At 47.5% G+C, this 16,892-nt stretch overlaps 1 long non-coding RNA gene across 3 annotated transcripts in view; it reads left to right on the top strand.

The window, feature by feature from the left end:
* The window catches only part of LOC142488779 (uncharacterized), a 62,805-nt gene that overhangs the window by 31,707 nt on the left and 14,206 nt on the right, over positions 1 to 16,892 (top strand). For 2 of the 3 annotated variants that reach the window (XR_012799652.1, XR_012799651.1), the window contains exon 3: positions 12,067 to 12,229. The exons of the other annotated variant lie outside the window; for it this stretch is intronic. This is a non-coding gene — a long non-coding RNA (uncharacterized LOC142488779). The remainder of the gene's footprint in view (positions 1 to 12,066; positions 12,230 to 16,892) is intronic. 3 annotated transcript variants of the gene reach the window in all.

Raw genomic sequence — 16,892 nt, 5'->3', positions numbered from 1 at the left:
TACAGTGCCTCTATATATATTCAGGAGCTCTGAGCCTCCGCTATTTGGGAGCCTGGGGTCATACCATTACTTATCACGGTGCAGCGCCTCCACTCGCCCAGGATCCCCATGATAGAGATTATACCCTGAGCAAGAACATAACCATAGCATTGTGCAACAGCAACCTTTTATGTATTAAGCATAGAGAACAACAGAATCACAGAGTATATATATATATCAACATCTCACACATACACCGTGGCTCGGCCACACCTTATTAGGGATAATGTCCTGTACACAGGTGGCTCTGCCACTCTCCCTAGGAGTATGTCTTATAACCAGTATAGGTATGGTACCATAGGATTTGCACGGGTGGCCCAATTAGTTAGTGGGAGGCGGGATCAGCGCCTGGTGACCGGTGTAGGTGCACTTGTAGACAATGATACTTTCCGGTCACTGCGATGACCGTCACACTCCACGCAGGGTCCTAGCGTTGCTCCAGCCTTTCGCCGTCACTCCTTGCTGCAGCGCCGTCTGTGTCCAATCCAAGATGGCGGCCGCAGCTCCGCAGCTCCGCAACTAAACCACACTAATGGGAAATGTCCCTACCAACTAGGGCCGTCCTTACAAAACAGCACCCTACGATGACAGGGGAATACTCCTCGGGCCGGGGGAATACCTTTCACCTAAGCGGACGGGTCACTGACCCTCCGCTCGTGCACACGAGGTTCCGCCAACCTCCTCCTTCACCTCCCTCTCTGCTCTGACCCACCGCTCACACGCATCCGGTTCCTCTATACAGAGTCTCGCACCCGATTGGTCCTCAGCCTCAGCTGACTCTCTCGCAGTTCGGAGTTCAGAGTTCAAACCCCCAAAGTCTCCACAGATTGGTTGCCCTTCGCGCGCTTCTCTCGCGCATGCGCAGCCCAACTTGTACACAGTGACCTTGCTGACAGAAGGAATAATATGGCGCTGCCTTTGTGATTGACAGCGCGGAACCTTTAGATATATATATATGCACATCCTTACATTCTCCCCTCTCCAGAATCCAACGTCCCCGCTGGACTGCATAAACCACATATATATCTAACTATGTACACAACCCTCTCTCTCTTAGATTAGGTTACACATTTCGTTAAACAGTACCATCACAGCTTGCATCCTATGCCGAGCCCACTGCTGAGCCTCATAATGGGGTGCCCCAAATTGATCATATGCCATTCGCATGGGAGGCTGACTGGTTCTTTGACTTCGCCGGGGTTGATTCTCCTCTGTTTCCTCTGCAGAGTATCCAGTCTCAACTGGTGCTTCCCTCTCTACTCTTGAGGAGTTTCCAACATTAGTACAGTCTCTTTGAGGTGTGAAACAGGGACTTTGTGGGTCTAGGAACTGACTCGCTGGAGTCAAATAATCAATGTTCGGGCCAAGAGGCTCTTTACCCGTGGCTCCTTCGGGAGATGCCTCCACGGCCGGAAGGCCCCTTTGAGAGGTTCCTTCCATTGGATCCTCAGAGGTGGCAATTTTTACAGTCTCTAAGCCATCCTCTGTGTGTTCAACTTCTCCATCTAGGGCCGTGGCTGGGACTTCCAATTCGTCCGTCCCTACTTGAGGTATGGGAAGCAGATGATTCCTATGCCACACTTTTACGCGGCCTTCAGAATCCTTGATCCGGTACACAGGAAGACCAGGCATCTGTGACTCCACCTCATACACACCCTCCCGCCACCGGTCTGCCAATTTATGCTTCCCAGGAACACCTAAGTTGCGTAAGAGGACCGCATCTCCGGGGTGAATTTCCTTATGACGTACTTTGTGATCGTAGCGCCTTTTATTTCCCGCATTCAGTTGCGCAGTCGTTCGTTCAGCCAATTTATAGGCCAACTGTAAACTGTCCCTTAGTCGCTGGACATATCGGAAATGCGTCCTATTGGATACCCCATCGGTAGATATCCGCAGGCGCACATCCACCGGTAACCGGGCTTCTCTTCCGAACATCAAAAAATACGGGGTATACCCAGTGGACTCATGTCGGGTACAATTATACGCATGTACCAATGCCTCGACGTGTTTACTCCACTCCGTCTTTTGCGGGCTCGTCAAAGTTCCTAACATATCTAACAAAGTGCGATTGAACCGTTCAGGCAAAGCATCCCCTTCGGGGTGGTACGGGGTAGTACGCGACTTGGCAATGTTCAGTAGTGTGAGCAACTCCCGTATCAGTGTACTCTCAAAGTCTCTGCCCTGATCAGAGTGAAGACGATTCGGTAACCCATAGTGAATGAAATATTTCTCCCATAGTACTCGGGCCACCGTTACGGCCTTCTGGTCTTTCGTAGGGAACGCTTGGGCGTACCTAGTGTAGTGGTCAGTGATCACTAGAACATTACTAACTCCCCGATTGTCGGGCTCGATACAGAGAAAATCCATACACACCAAATCCATTGGACCCGAGCTTTTCAAGTGTGCCATAGGAGCCGCCCTGGTGGGCAGTGTCTTTCGTTGTAAACAGCGATTACACCTCCGACAATGTTGCTCCACGGACTCCCTCATTCTCGGCCAATAGAACCTATCCTGTAGTAGCCCAAATGTCTTGTCAATGCCCAGGTGACCATGGTCATCGTGAAGGGCCCGAAGGACTAGGGTTCTCAAACGTTCCGGCAAAAACAGCTGACGCCGATCGGGATGGTTATGATAAGGTATCACCCGATATAACAAACAATTGTCCATTTCGCACTTCCCAAATTCATTTGACAGGAGTTTCACCAAGTCTTTGGGGGCTCGCTTCAGTATAGAAGGGTTATCTTGTTGTACCGCTTGACGGGCTAGCTCCACTATGGGGTCTTGTGTTTGATAATGCACTAGATCCCTCCACGAGATGATATTATCGTCAATGATATTCATCCCTTCTCGACCCCGATAGGCCTGAGGAATAGCCCGCGAATGACATCCCAACGAGTCAACAACCCGTAATTCCGAGAATGCCACGTGGTCGTCGACTACCGCAGCCACGGAGCAGAGGGCACGAATCCCGGGACCCGGTATCTCTTCCCAAACTTCCTCATCAGGGGTGGATTGAAGACCAGGTCGACGAGACAGGGCGTCGGCACCTATGTTGGTGGGTCCGGGTTTGTATTTAAGGTTGAACCTGTAATTGGCTAGAGCAGCTAACCAACGATGTCCTGTGGCGTCCAATTTGGCAGACGTATTGATATAGGTCATGGGATTGTTGTCCGTGCGTACTTCGAACTGTACCCCATATAGGTAGTCATGCAGCTTATCCACCACAGCCCATTTTAGCGCCAAAAATACCAGTTTATGGACCGGGTAATTCTGCTCGCTAGGGGTTAAGCTTCGGCTCGCATAGGCCACCGGACGCAGCCCGGTCTCATACTTCTGATGCAAAACCGCTCCTAATCCGCTAAGGCTAGCATCGACATGTAGAACATAGTCTCTGTCGGGGTCCGCGTAGGCCAAGACGGGAGCCTGAGTGAGGCTGGCCTTTAAGTTCTTGAAGGCCTGTTCACATTCTGGAGTCCATGTCTTACCAAAGGGTGTCTGCGCCGAGATTCCTTTTCTCTCGGTTTCTCCCGGATACACCTTTAGAAGATCATTCAGTCGCTTGGCCTTGCTGGAATAGCTCTCTACGAACCGCCGATAATAGCCACAAAACCCCAAGAAGGACCGCAACTCTTGAACATTTTGAGGTCTAGGCCAATTCACCACCGCCTCTATCTTCCCTGGGTCGGTGGATACCCCATCAGCCGATACAATATGACCCACATACGTCACAGAGGACCGACAGAATTTGCATTTGTCCAGCGACAGTTTTAGACCCTCCCCCTGAAGTCTATCCAGCACCTTCATCAGTCTCTCGGAGTGCTCCTCTAGAGTCCGCCCGAACACGATAATGTCGTCCAGGTACACTAAGCACTCTCGCGGGTTAAGGTCTCCAAGGGTTTTTTCCATTAGTCTCTGGAACGTGGCCGGGGCACCGCAGATCCCTTGCGGCATGCGGGTAAATTGGTAAAACCCTAATGGACAGATGAAGGCCGTTTTTTCTTGGTCTTCCTGGCCCATGGGCACTTGATAATATCCGGACCTGAGGTCGAGCACACTGAACCATTTGCTTCCCGTCAGAGCGTTAAGGAGGTCCTCGATTCGGGGCAGTGTGTACTGATCGGGAATAGTACGGGTATTCAGAGTTCTGTAATCCACACATAGACGGACCGTCCCGTTCTTCTTGCGGACTACCACAATGGGTGAGGCGTAAGGGCTCCGAGATTCCTGCACGATGCCAGCCGTTTTCATCTCGTCGAGTAATCCCCTCACTTCTTCAACATCCCTGGGGGCAAGCCGGCGGGAGCGCTCCCGGAAGGGGGTAGCGTCGCTCATTCGGATGGTATGGTGGGCGCTGCGACTGCAACCCACGTCCATATCACCAGTGGAGAACACACTCCTTCGGTCGTGTAGCTCGTTCTGCAGCCTCTTCCTCCATACATCCGGGAGTGGCGAGTCGCCGAAGTCAAATTCCAACACTGACTCGACGGTAGTAGGTGGGCACCTAGATGGTCCCGTCGAAACCTTCTCCTCGGGAGTTACAGGGTATATCCTTCCCAGCGTCTGCCGCCTGTCGATAGTCATGGGGTACGGGGATATATTCTGCACGTACACCCAGGTGCGCCTCGGAATCTTCCCGGGCCATTCCTTGACAGAGGCTAGTACTTTGTATCCCAAACGTTGTTCGTCCTGGGCCACACTTTCCACGGTGAAGAGTTGATTCTCCAACCGTCGTCGGGGGTAGTGGCAAGCGGCGACCATCATTCGTCCTTCCCCCGGGGGAATTTGAGTCAGTCCCCATTCTTGACTGTAAAGGACGCCATACTCTTCTTCAGCCGCAATTCTACCGCAGACCTCTTGGAGGGCGGGACAGGCCGCTAAGGCCAGCAGTGGGGCTTCTCCCGCTTCTTGCAAAAACTGGCGGAACACCGCGCGCACAATGTCAGCGTTGGTCCCCAAGATGATTGGGGCGCTGGGGTGGTCCTGAGGTTCGGGGCACACTAAGGCCTCCACTTCCATGGGGTGATGTTTACCAGTATTCAGCTGGAGAATATCTAACTGCACCTTTACTACTCCGTCTATGGGGTAATCTTCATGACTCAATCCCCGTAGTCGCAGGGCATCCGCAGATAACAACGGTAGTCGGTGGAGATGTTGGTCGTAGAAGGGCCGGTATACGATGGTTACTTGAGAACCCGTATCCAACAATGCGGCGGCGTAGATGCCTTCGATAACTACGCGAACAATGGAGGCGGGGCCAATTCGGGGGCTCTGAGAGGGCGGTGACGCCTTTTCATCCTCCAGGGGTTGGCACGGCATTGATTGCGCCGGTCGGAACGACGTCCTCCGCGAGGTGGGGCAGTGGGCCCGTAAATGTCCCATCTTTCCACATGCGTAACACTGCATTTGGCTGAGGTAAGCCTCGTCTCTCCTGGTTGGGGGACTTCGCCCAGTCGGGGGACGAGGTCTGGGTGTCACTGGGGTAGGGACATCCTCGGAATCGGGATCCCCAGGTTCGGGCACGTCGGGCTTTGGGTCCACTTTCTTGGCTTCTTTACCCCCGGGTGGTGGCTTCTTCCCGGTGGCTAAGTCACGCCCTAACAACACCATCTCGTGCGCTTGGACCCGGTCCATTAAGTCGTGAAACGACAGGGCTTGTCCGGGCGTTATGCAGCTACTGACCCGCACCGACACGGGGTGTAGGGGTAGGAGGCCCCTCAGCAACTGAGTGGTACGTATTCCGTTGGCTTCTTTCCTTGGCAACACACCTTTCCTCACCATATTCCAGAGATCCAGGTGTAGTCGCCTGAGAAAATCGGATACCATTTCCCCTTCCTTCTGGGCTAACGCATGAAATTTTGACATCAAAGTGTACATGTCCACCGGAGCTCCATACGCCTTGGTTAGGCAGTAGATGAGATCTTCTGCATCAGCTTCCGGGTTGTCATTGCGGTAGTAGTGCACCATGTGGGACGCGGGGGGCCGTAAGCACTCGACGATGCGCTGTCTGCGGACCGCGTCCGTGCAGGTCCATTCAGGCAGTACCTGTTCGGTATGATCCAACCAGTCCCCTTGGGGCGTGGGTTTCTCACCGGAGAAGGCCTTTAACTTCCTGTACTGGAGCGACTGGGTGGTATTGTGGATAGCGGCGGCTAGGGCGGGAAAAGAGGTGTCTCCCGGTAAGCTATCCCCGACGGCGGGGTGAGCGTCCAATCTTGATAGGCTAAGTCGGTTGAGGCCAGCCCGCAGGCCGGACGGGGTAGATGAGGAGCCTAGGCTCAGGGCTGCGGGCCAGCGAGGGTGCAGACCACGGTCAGGAGAGTGGTCGGGGCCTCCCGTCGCTGCGCCAACGGGGGGGGTATACTCTCTCCGGGGGGTGGACGTGGCCAGGGGCGCAGGGGTGTCCGCCTGGACTAGGGGGCAGTGCACCCCCGGGGCCTCGGGCAGCAGCAATATACGGGGCAAGGCCTCGGGGCATATATCTTGTTCAGTGGCATACAAGATCCGGCGCCAGGTCTGGTCGTGGTCATAGAAATGGTCTTGTACTTGGGCATTGTCCAGGAGCGGGAGCTTTCGGACCTGCTCGGTCACTGTGCCTAACGAGATCGTGGCGGGGACATGGCCCAGCGCGAAAACACGGTTCAAGGGAATCCCGCGCCGTTGGGCCCACTTGCGCACCTCGAGCGCCGAGGGCACCGACATGATGTGGGTTGGTTGCACAATAGAGACAAAAAAAAAATGAGGGGGCACCCCAGGTCTAGAGATCTCAGCAGCGCCTCCAAATGTAGCCCTTTTTGTGAATACCTACACTAAGGAACTACGGTGATGCAATTACCTGCGGCTTCAGGAGCTCTGAGCCTCCGCTATTTGGGAGCCTGGGGTCATACCATTACTTATCACGGTGCAGCGCCTCCACTCGCCCAGGATCCCCATGATAGAGATTATACCCTGAGCAAGAACATAACCATAGCATTGTGCAACAGCAACCTTTTATGTATTAAGCATAGAGAACAACAGAATCACAGAGTATATATATATATCAACATCTCACACATACACCGTGGCTCGGCCACACCTTATTAGGGATAATGTCCTGTACACAGGTGGCTCTGCCACTCTCCCTAGGAGTATGTCTTATAACCAGTATAGGTATGGTACCATAGGATTTGCACGGGTGGCCCAATTAGGTAGTGGGAGGCGGGATCAGCGCCTGGTGACCGGTGTAGGTGCACTTGTAGACAATGATACCTTCCGGTCACTGCGATGACCGTCACACTCCACGCAGGGTCCTAGCGTTGCTCCAGCCTTTCGCCGTCACTCCTTGCTGCAGCGCGTCTGTGTCCAATCCAAGATAGCGGCCGCAGCTCCGCAGCTCCGCAACTAAACCACACTAATGGGAAATGTCCCTACCAACTAGGGCCGTCCTTACAAAACAGCACCCTACGATGACAGGGGAATACTCCTCGGGCCGGGGGAATACCTTTCACCTAAGCGGACGGGTCACTGACCCTCCGCTCGTGCACACGAGGTTCCGCCAACCTCCTCCTTCACCTCCCTCTCTGCTCTGACCCACCGCCCACACGCATCCGGTTCCTCTATACAGAGTCTCGCACCCGATTGGTCCTCAGCCTCAGCTGACTCTCTCGCAGTTCGGAGTTCAGAGTTCAAACCCCCAAAGTCTCCACAGATTGGTTGCCCTTCGCGCGCTTCTCTCGCGCATGCGCAGCCCAACTTGTACACAGTGACCTTGCTGACAGAAGGAATAATATGGAACTGCCTTTGTGATTGACAGCGCGGAACCTTTAGATATATATATATGCACATCCTTACATATATATATATATATATATATATATCTTTTGAATAAAATGGTCTTTTAGTTTAACTCTTTGGCCAAAGTGTCATAAACCCTTGAGCCCCTCCAAGACAGACCACGTCTCAAGGGTACTAACACTAATATAAATTCTTAATAACCTGTACATTACCAGGAAGAATGATTTATAATAAATCTGTCAAAATTAGTTGCATAGTTCTAAGTCTGATTGAAGCTCTTATTGTATTGTATTGTATTGTATGTCTTTATTTATATAGCGCCATTAATGTACATAGCGCTTCACAGCAGTAATACACGTGGTAATCCAATAAATAACAGATAATATAAATAACAGATCATGGGAATAAGTGCTTTAGACATTAAGGAAGAGGAGTCCCTGCTCCGAGGAGCTTACAGTCTAATTGGTAGGTAGGGAGAACGTACAGAGACAGTAGGAGGGAGTTCTGGTAAGTGCATCTGCAGGGGGCCAAGCTTTATGTGCCATGTGTTCAGAATAGCCACAGTCCTATTCATATGCTTCTTTAAGCAAGTGTGTCTTAAGGTGGGTCTTAAAGGTGGATAGAGAGGGTGCTAGTCGGGTACTGAGGGGAAGGGCATTCCAGAGGTGAGGGGCAGTCAATGAAAAAGGTTTAAGGCGGGAGAGGGCTTTAGATACAAAGGGGGTAGAAAGAAGACATCCTTGAGAAGAACGCAAGAGTCTGGATGGTGCATAACGAGAAATTAGGGCTGAGATGTAAGGAGGGGAAGAAGAGTGTAAAGCTTTAAAAGTGAGGAGAAGAATGGAGTGTGAGATGCGGGATTTGATCGGAAGCCAGGAGAGGGATTTCATGAGGGGAGATGCTGAGACAGATCTAGGAAAGAGTAGAGTGATTCTGGCAGCAGCGTTAAGGATAGATTGTAGGGGAGACAGGTGAGAGGCAGGAAGGCCGGACAGCAGGAGGTTACAGTAATCAAGACGGGAGAGAATGAGGGCCTGAGTCAGAGTTTTAGCAGTCGAGCAACAGAGGAAAGGGCGTATCTTTGTTATATTGCGGAGGAAAAAGCGACAGGTTTTAGAAATGTTTTGAATGTGAGGGGCAAATGTGAGAGAGGAGTCGAGTGTGACCCCAAGGCAGCGTGCTTGGGCTACTGGGTGAATGATGGTAGTTCCAACAGTAATGTGGAAGGAGGTAGTAGGGCCAGGTTTGGGAGGAAGTATGAGGAGCTCTGTTTTAGCCATGTTGAGTTTAAGGCGGCGGAGGGCCATCCAGGATGATATAGCAGAGAGACATTCAGAAACTTTGGTTTGTACAGTAGGTGTAAGGTCGGGTGTTGAGAAATATATTTGTGTGTCGTCAGCATAGAGGTGATAATTAAACCCAAAAGATGTTATTAGGTCACCTAGAGAGAGTGTATACAGAGAAAAGAGAAGAGGTCCCAGGACAGAGCCCTGGGGTACCCCCACAGAGAGATCAATAGAGGAGGAGGAGGTATTAGCAGAAGAGACACTGAAAGTACGATGGGAGAGGTAGGATGAGATCCAGGATAGAGCTTTGTTCCGAATGCCAAGAGTATGGAGAATGTGAAGGAGAAGAGGGTTGTCCACGGTGTCAAATGCTGCAGAGAGGTCGAGTAATATGAGCAGAGTGTAATGACCTCTGTCTTTGGCAGCATGGAGGTCGTCAGTTATTTTAGTGAGGGCTGTTTCCGTGGAGTGAGCAGTACGGAAGCCAGATTGTAGAGGGTCTAGGAGAGAATAGGTGTTGAGAAAATGGAGCAAGCGAGCGAATACAAGACGTTCAAGGAGTTTAGAGGCAAAAGGCAGGAGGGAGACAGGCCGATAGTTAGAAAGACAGGTAGGGTCAAGCTTGCTGTTTTTGAGTAATGGTATGACTGTTGCATGTTTGAAGGAGGATGGAAAGGTTCCAGAGCAGAGGGAGGAGTTAAAAATGTGCGTGAGCGTAGGGATTATAGTAGGAGCAAGAGGTTTTAGGAGATGGGAGGGAATGGGGTCAAGAGGGCAAGTGGTAGAGGGAGAAGAGGCGATCAACAGCGACACATCCTCCTCTGAGACAGTGGAAAAAGAGTCAAGGAAGGCAGGAGGAGAGTTAGGAAGAGGTGTAGGATGGGAGGAAGAAACAGAGGGGATGTTCTGACGTATGGATTCCACCTTTTCCTTAAAATAGTCAGCAAAGTCCTGAGCGGAGATGGAGGAAGGAGAGGCAGCGGAGGGTGGTTTGAGTAGAGTATCAAAGACAGAGAACAGTCGGCGTGGGTTAGACTTGTGCATGTTGATTAGTGAAGAAAAGTAGGCTTGTTTAGCTTGCGAGAGGGCAGAGTTGAAACAGGATAGCATAAATTTGTAGTGAAGGAAGTCTGCGAGAGTATGAGATTTCCTCCAGAGGCGTTCAGAGGAACGAGTGGAGGAACGCAGCATGCGCGTGTGGGAATTTAACCAGGGTCTAGGGTTAAAAGGGCGAGTGCGGCAGAGAGAAAGCGGGGCATGTAGATCAAGAGAGGAGGACAAGGCAGAGTTGTAGTTCCTGACCAGTTTGTCAGGGTCTGTAGCAGATCTGAGAGAGGAGAGGGAGGAGTGTAACGTGGACTCAAAGTCAGGTAAGTGAATAGAGCGCAGGTTTCTGCAGAACCGGGGTGTAGATGGAGGTGGAGAAGTTGAGAAGCGAGATAGAGAGAATGAGATGAGGTGATGGTCAGAGAGAGGAAAAGGGGAAATGGAGAAATCAGAGAGAGAGAAATTTTTAGTGAAAACCAGGTCTAAGTAGTGGCCATCCTTGTGGGTGCTGGCTGCAGTCCACTGTTGAAGGCCAAAAGAAGAGGTTAGAGAAAGAAAGCGGGAAGCCCAAGGGAGAGAGGGGTCATCAATGTGGCAATTGAAGTCCCCAAGGAGAAGAACAGGGGAGTCTGAGGAGAGGAAGAAAGAGAGCCAGGATTCAAAGTGAGAGAGAAAGGCAGAAGGGGGATGAGTAGAGGTAGGTGGGCGATACATGACCGCCACATGAACAGGGAGAGGAGAGAAGATCTGGACAGTGTGAACCTCAAAGGAGGGAAAGGCAAGAGAGGGGGGAATAGGAATAGTTCGGTAACGGCAGAGAGAGGAGAGCAAGAGCCCCACACCTCCACCCCTGCCATCAGTGCGCGGAGTGTGGGAGAAGGAAAGGCCACCGTAGGAGAGGGCAGCTTCCAGAGCAGAGTCAGACTGAGTGAGCCAGGTCTCAGTTATAGCAAAGAGAAGCAGGGAGTGAGAGAGAAAGAAGTCATGCACAGAGAGGAACTTGTTAGAGAGGGAGCGAGCATTCCAAAGGGCACAGGAGAAAGGGAGAGAGGAGGGAGGGTGGCAGGGGATGGGTATGAGGTTGGAGGGGTTAACACCAGAAGGAGTAGAAGTTGTATGTGGGAGGCGAGGACGAGAGCAAGTAGAAATAAGGCAGGGACCAGGATTGGGAGAGATATCCCCAGAAGCAAGGAGGAGAAGCATGGATAGAAAGAGGATGTGTGAGGATGATTTGTAGGGGTGTGTTTTAGTGCAGGAGGTATAGCTGTGTGGTGACAGAGGACGCAGGTAAGAAAGGAGTTCATGTGAACTGAGAAGTGGGGAAGAAAGGAGAGATGGAGATATATGAATAGAGTTAGAGACATAAGGAGACTGGTGGAAGGAAGTGCATAATTTGAAAATAAGTGCGGTTGCAGCAAATATAAAAAATAAAGGCGGCATCACAGCAATAGTTAAGTGTTGAGATGTGCAGTCTTAGATAGATGATATCCTCTTTTCCAACGTAGATCAAAAGCAGGAATCAGAAGCAGTAGGTGATGTCCATATTAACCAGTACTATACCAGCAAAAGCACAGTATTAGATTTGTCGCAATCAAACTGCATGCAAGTTCCCATGAGTGTGGAAGGTGAAAATGGAGTGAGCTTTAACCATTTAAAAGTGGGAGGGGTGAGCTTCAAACCTGGGAAGGAGGAGCCACCCTCCAAATCAGCATATATATGTTGTGGTTATTTGGGGGGTTCAATATGAGCTTATAGGGGTTCTGTATGTTTTGCAGTTCTGTTCAGCTGTTCCCAGCTTTTCAGGGACCATCTCCAGTGATAGCTCAGAGTAAAGAGACTGTGTACCGCAGAAGACTGCTGAGTAGCTGTGTGTTACTGCAAAGACTGTAGTAATAAACCGTTCCTGTTTGCAATATACCTCCAGCCTGGTGTGTGATCTAACTGGGGGGAGAGTACAAGTTCTACCATTGGAGATCATCTCCATACATCCCTGGAGCCTACGGCATATGGAGGCGCTGCACTGCTAAGCCTGAGCCTGATCCTGTGTCCCAAAGTCATCGCGGATGAGTCAGCCCTCTTACCAGCAGGTATGCACCACACACACCATGGAATGGCCCCTATCTGCAATTGGGGGGGGGGGGGGCACCGTTACATATATGTGTGTATATATATATATATATATATATATATATATGTACACACATATATGTAACGGTGTTCCCCCCAGCCCCCCTCCAATATATATATATATATATATATATATATATATATATATATATATATATATATGTAGAGGTATCTGTACCGTGTTAGCCGAGTTATATATATAGCACTAGCAGAATAGTATTTTTATGTAAAACAGTTGTGGCTTTTTGACGCATAACATTTCCCCTTTTTAGCCTCCACACACAGATGTAAAGTATGCATATTTGCAGAAGCTTATTCAATGACTTAGATTATAATGACTGCACAATTGTGAAATCATAGTAGAATGCCCAAAACCATTTCCCAAATTTAGCTGTAGGAATGTCTGTTTAACTCTAACCTGTTTTTAAATGTGTTTTTATTGGTTTCTTTGTGCGTTCCTTAAAAGCCTAGTATGTAATTAGGAACAACATATTTTTCAAGCTAACATTAGAAATGTTACTTTTCTGTTGTTTATATATCGGTAGAGTTTTTTTGTTTTCATTTGTCAAAATTATCAATCTGAATGTGTCATGTAAAAGATACAGCGTCTGTACTGAATGGAACTTTTGGTTCCTCTCTGGACCACCATATCTCTTATTCAGTGGGTTTTTTAGCTTATTTTACAGTCAGGCAATTTAAAATATCATAAAACATATCTTCATAGAAACATAGAATTTGATGGCAGATAAGAACAACTTGGCCCACCTCGTCTGCCCATTTCCTATCTGCTATAAAGCCTTAGACCCTATTTGAACTTGTTGTCCTATTTAGGATAGCCTTACTGTAAGTCTATGCCAAGCATGTTCTTTTTATTCTCTTTCTGTATTAGCCCATACAACCTCTGTTGGAGGCTGTACCATGAATCCACCAGTTCAGTCATTTCTCACAGTTCTTCTTGGCCTGCATCCTCCAGCTTCAGAGTACAACCTCGTGTTCTAGATTCAACTTCTCCTTCTGTGAAATGTACTTACCTACAGTACTATACTTTGTTGAAATCCTTTATGAATTTGTATGTTTCAATCATATATCCCCTTTCTCTCTCTATCCTATAATGTATGAACTACAGTAATTTAGGGCCTCATGCAGAGAGCAGCGCTAACAGGGAAAGCGGCATGTATTGGCGAAATCTGCCTTTAGAAAGGCAGATAATGGCGAGTTTTAAAAAAAGCGCCATTTTTTTTTTCTCTGAAACTCGCCGCGCGGCTGGAGAGAACAGAAATCTCTCCAGTGTTGAAAACGGCCGTATTCAGAGAGCAGCGAACGCCATCTAGTGGCTGTTCGCGGCAAAAAAATGGCGCGATTTTCAACATTTTCCTTCGCCAGCAAGAAGCTGGCGCTCTGCGGCCGGTGGGAGAGAAAAAAAAAAACCCCGATTTTTTCCCCACTAGTTTCAACAGCGCTCATATCGCTGGTTGAAACTCTCCATATGCAGAAAGGATTGTAAATGCAGTTTTATGCCCTTTCTGCATATGGAGAAAAAAACTCTCCATTACAGTTACTTTTTATTCCCCTCTCCAATTTCAAATAGCGCTGCTCTCTGCATGAGGCCCTTAGTCTTTCCTGCTAAGTCTTATGCTGTAAACCATGCACCATTTTAGTAGATCTTTGTTGTTAAAACTGTGTTAAAACTGTTAATCCAACTGGAACTGATTGGTTGTTACTTAAGTACATACCGATAGAGTAGGAGTAGGAGACAGGTCAGATGATGAGATCTTTTTGTATGCCTACCTCATATATATTTATTAATATATGTTACATAGTTACATAGTAGATTAGGTTGAAAAAAGACATATGTCCATCAAGATCAACCTATGTTAAATTTAGATGACAGATACTTATTCTATATTTGATTTTACAGTATTTTGATCCAAGGGAAGACAAACAAAAAATCCCAGTGAAACATCATTCAATGATGTCTCATTGCGCTAGTGAGGAAGGATTCTTTTCCCCCTTACAACAATCAACATATTTCCTATGTTTGTTTATTTGCTCTACCTTTCCTTATTTCCTTTCTAAAAAGATGTCCAACCTTTTTTTGACTATATCTATTGTATCTGCCATCACAGTCTCCATGGATAATGAATTCCACATTGTAACTGCCCTTACTGTAAAGAACCATTTCCTTTGTTACTGTTGAAATCTCCTTTCCTCCAACCTTAAGGGATGACCATGTGTAATTTGTACTACCCTTGGGATGACTTGTTCTATTGAAAGTTCTTTGTATTGATCCCAAATATATTTGTATATAGTTATCACATCCCCTCTTAGATGCCTCTTTTCTAATTTAAATAAATCTAATGTTGCTAGCCTCTCCACATAAGTCAGATTTTCCATACTCTTTATTAATTTGGTGGCTCCTATGTGCACTTTTTCTAGAGGTTTTTTTTTATATATTTAAATATGACCAGCAGATAATAGAGTTTTTATTACCCAACTGGAACTGATTGACTTGTGTATTACTGGTAGAGAATAGACAAGTCAGTTGGTGGTATCTTTCTCTGCTCACCAATAATTTAGTATAGAATACAGTACAGGTAACCAGAACCCTAATTACATCCTTCCTTAGATATGGTCTCCAGTACACCAGGTCAGTGATTCCCAACAGGGGGTTCAAACCTAGGGGGTTTTGGGGTGTATCCAAGGGGTTAATTCAAAAAAATATGTAATGGCGGATCCCAGGCAGCATAGTGGTTTCCTGAGTCTGTGTGGGGACTGCACTCTTACTAAACTGTACCTTATCACTGGGTGATATAGCTGTTGCTACCCACAATGCTTTCCCTTCACAACGGCAAGGCATTGTGGGGTGTGACTTTGGAAGACCCGCAGTAATTGACAGCTATATCACCTATGCTGTCTGCACATACAGAGATGCAGTTTGGCTCCCTATTAAGAATGTGTTCAGCCCACGAGTTCAGGACTCTGTACTGACTGTTTTGATAACAATAGTCTGATTAGTAGACAATAAGATTTATTAATATGGGGTTCACAGAACAAATATTTCCTAGCAGGGGGTGAACAGTGTCAAAAAGGTTTGTAACCACTGCTGTAGGTAATGTCTTTCCAGTGATCTATAAAGTAGGATCTCTACCTCGGTTGCTTTCTGCTGCTAACACCTCTCCCTATATTACCTAACATTCTGCTTCCTTCCCCCATTGCTTTGTTACATTGCTTGTCTACTTTTAAGTGAACTAAAATAGTGGCTCCTAGGTCCCTTTCCACTATAATAGTTGACATTATAGTGCCTTTAATCCTATATTCTGCCTTTGGAGTTTTGTGGGCCACATGCATTATGTTGCACTTTTTGGCATTAAATTATAGTTGCAATATTGTTAACCAGTACACGAATCAACTTAAATTATTATTAATTTTGTATATTCCCTCTCTAATGTCAATCCTGTTACAAATCTTTGTGTCATGTGCAAAAATGCATACTTTCCCTTTCAGACCATTTGTAATATCACTAATAAAGATATTAAAGTGCACTAGTCCTAATAGGGACCGTGCGGTACTCTGCCGGTCAGCCCTCCTCTCAATGTACTCCATTTACCACAACTCTCTATTGTCTATCCTTTAATCAATGCCTTCTCCATTTAACAATCTTAGAATCTAATCACAAGCATTGCAACCTATTTGTCAGTCATCTACTATATGAGGAACAGTGCCTTACTAAAATCAAGGTAAACTACATCTATTGCTCCACACTGACCTTAGTAATCCATTAAAAAAAAAATTAGGTTTGTTTGACATGATCTCCTTCCCCCCTGATGCCCCCAGTAAATTAATAGTACCTGGCATCTTGAAAATTCCTGGACTTAAGATATTAAACTTTTTTATTATTATTATTATTTAAACGTTTGTGTTTTAACTAATTTCCCTACTATTGACATCAGGCTCTCTGGCATGTAGTTACCTCCCTCTTCGTTACCTCCACTTTTGAGAAGTGGGACTACACATGTTCTTTTACATACATCTATACCTACTAATAGTGGCTTAATAAATAGTTTTGTTGATAATGTTGCCAGCACACCCTAAGCTCTTTTAATATCCTTGGACGTATTCCGTCTAGCCCCAATGACTTGTCCACCTTCCCCATTTATATTTATATTGCCCAACTGTGGTCCCTTCAAGTCACCTTCAGGTGTGAAGACTGAGCAAAATTAATTATTAAGGTGGTCTGTTCTACCTTTGTCTCCCTCAACAAGACTCTCCTCTTCTGTCATTAGTCTTACTATTCCTCCTTTTGTTTTTAATTTCACTTATATACCTAAAATAGTTTTTGCACCCTTTCTTAACTGACTGGGTTATTTTGTCTTTTGGTTGGGCCTTTGAACGTCTGATTATTTCTTTAGCCTCCTTCTGCCTAGCCTTATATAGTTCTCTGTCGCTTCCTGTGAGTCTATATTTCCTAAAAGCTTTTACAATATCTGCCACCTCCTTTGAAAACCATATTGGCTTTTTTTTCCTGGTCTTTTTATTAAACTGTCTGAAACAAATTTCTATTGCTTTTAGAGAATGTAGTTTTTCCGACTGCTCCTGCATTCCACTTAAATATCTCCACTATAA

This window comes from Ascaphus truei, chromosome 2 (assembly GCF_040206685.1).
Source record: "Ascaphus truei isolate aAscTru1 chromosome 2, aAscTru1.hap1, whole genome shotgun sequence".
NCBI classification, from domain to species: Eukaryota; Metazoa; Chordata; class Amphibia; order Anura; family Ascaphidae; genus Ascaphus; species Ascaphus truei.
Note: the sequence above shows the minus strand (reverse complement) of the source record. Positions and strands in the feature narration are given on the sequence as shown.